We start from the raw sequence: 2,500 nt of genomic DNA, 5'->3' as shown, positions 1-2,500 counted from the left end.
ACACACACCATCACAGAGGATCACACATATCTTAATATAAAGTTAATATTTATGCAATCATGCCAAATGCTTCATACATTATTCAAAATGTTGTTGGTTAATTTATATATATATTATATTCCAGGTTTCATTAATGTTACAGTCACACCGCAGGATATTTGACATATAAACCTTTACATAAATCTTAACAAAAATGTTTCTTTTCATCTAAGACTAATATGAAACATAATGTGCCACATCTTCTTTATTTAAGCGGGCTTGCGGAACAAGGACCATGCAGAGCATGGCCCTTGCAGAGTAAGGTCCGATTATTATTAGTAATCTCTAAGTCCTGTTTCTTTATTATTATCGTTCTTGTGCAGGGGGACAGTAAAAATAGAAAATGGATCTCCTCCTAGGCCTTTCGAGATAGAGACACCGTTCAAACACTAAAACGACCGGCTCGGCTTGGAGATCGCGTATATTAATAGGCTTTTCCGTGTCTCTTGTCGTTTTCCCGTTTTTGGCGATTTTGTGAAAGCCTGGGTGGAAACAATGGTGGAACCTTCATGAACCAAAGTTCCGCCACTCTAAAGATTAGAGTGTAGGAGGCTTTTTCGGTCATAAAACATCAACACTTTCACCTAGAAGTTTAGTTGATGCATTGTTAGCGAGCTCTATGGGATGTCTCCAAATTGTCAAAGTTTCATCTCCCAACTCCCAATACTTTTTAAATGGCAGGTTTGTAAAAAAAAACAGGCCTGGGTCTATGGAGAATCCCAGTCTATCAAAAAATGCATTTTTCAAGAGATCAGCGCATGTCCCACACGGAGGTCCATTTGTGCCTGACCCATTTAACCTATAAACTTCATTCAAAGACTGTTAGAGAGATCACAAGCATGACTCCGATCTGTGAAAAGGACACGTGCCAACTCCTTTTAGTTTTTTTACAACGATGTTGTAAAGACAAAAAACTCATTCTCATTCTCTCCCCTGTTTACAGCACAATACTAACTGTCATTCAGAACAGGTGCAGTCAATGAAGGGTTCCATTTCAACTGTCACTGTCTCAAGATTCTATTCTTAACGAGCAGGTGCGAGCAACCATTCTAGAAGTCTATTGTTCAGCTCTTCAATGCAATGTGATATAGTCTTGCTGGACTGTGCATAACAGGTAGCTGCTTGGCTTAATGGGAATGCATGCTGATGGATTAGAGATATGGAGGTTGAGGGTTCGAACCCCACCCATGCCATGTTGATTTTCAAAATTATATCATATGCAGTGTTCCTTAGCCAAGTTAAAATACCATGTATGTCATTTATTATCAATGGCAAATGTGCTGGATTAGAGATATGGAGGTTGAGAGTTCGAATCCCACTTGAAGCGATGCTGATTTTCAAAATTATATCATATGCAGTGTTCCTTAGCCAAGTTAAAATACCATGTATTTCATTTAGTATCGATGGCAAATGTGCTGAATTACAGATATGGAGGTTGGGGGTTCGAACCCCAGTCGAAGCCATGTTGATTTTCAAAATTATATCATATGCAGCGTTCCTTGGCCGACTTAAAATGCCATGTATGTCATTTAGTATGAATGGAAAATGTGCTGAATTACAGATATTGAGGTTTGGGGTTCGAACCCCAGTCCAAGCCATGTTGATTTTCAAAATTATATCATATGCAGTGTTCCTTGGCCAACTTAAAATGACATGTATGTCATTTAGTATGAATGGCAAATGTGCTGAATTACAGATATGGAGGTTGGGGGTTCGAACCCCAGTCGAAGCCATGTTGATTTTCAAAATTATATCATATGCAGTGTTCCTTGGCCAACTTAAAATGCCATGTATGTCATTTAGTATGGATAGCAAATGTGCTGAATTACAGATATTGAGGTTGGGGGTTCGAACCCCAGTCAAAGCCATGTTGATTTTCAAAATTATATCATATGCAGTGTTCCTTAGCCAACTTCAAATATCATGTATTGTATGTCATTTAATATCAATCGCAAAGGGGCTGGATTACAGATATGGAGGTTGTGAGTTCGAATCCCGCTCGAAGCCATGTTGATTTTCAAAATTATATCATATGCAGTGTTCCTTAGCCAACTTAAAATACCATGTATGTCATTTAGTATATCCCCAAAACGCAGAGCTACAACACTTTCAAGATGGCTGAATCCAAGATGGCTGAATTGTTTGGCCCATAACTTCTGACTGGGTGGATGGAGTTTTTCCAAGATTTCTTTTAGCTTTGTTTTCTCAATAGTACTTTGTTTCATCTCTGCCCCAAAAGGCAAGCCCGCTTCCAGCATTTTCTGTGAGAATGCAATCTAGTTGACATTTGTTTTTAAGAGGAAAAATAACAGTTTTGTAGGTTTTTACCAATGTTACGAAAAACTAGGCGTCACGTCTCCCACCCACATACACGTGCAAACACAACAACAGCACCAACATATATACACACACACACACACACACACACACACACACACACACACACACACACACACACACA

At 38.9% G+C, this 2,500-nt stretch overlaps 1 protein-coding gene across 1 annotated transcript in view; it reads right to left on the bottom strand.

Annotated features, from left to right (window-relative positions):
- Window positions 1–2,500, bottom strand: part of nfxl1 (nuclear transcription factor, X-box binding-like 1) — a 45,446-nt gene that overhangs the window by 6,184 nt on the left and 36,762 nt on the right. The window lies entirely within an intron of this gene.

Source organism: Engraulis encrasicolus, chromosome 21 (genome assembly GCF_034702125.1).
Source record: "Engraulis encrasicolus isolate BLACKSEA-1 chromosome 21, IST_EnEncr_1.0, whole genome shotgun sequence".
NCBI classification, from domain to species: domain Eukaryota; kingdom Metazoa; phylum Chordata; class Actinopteri; order Clupeiformes; family Engraulidae; genus Engraulis; species Engraulis encrasicolus.
The sequence above is the reverse complement of the archived record's forward strand: the minus strand, read 5'-3'. Positions and strand labels throughout refer to the sequence as shown.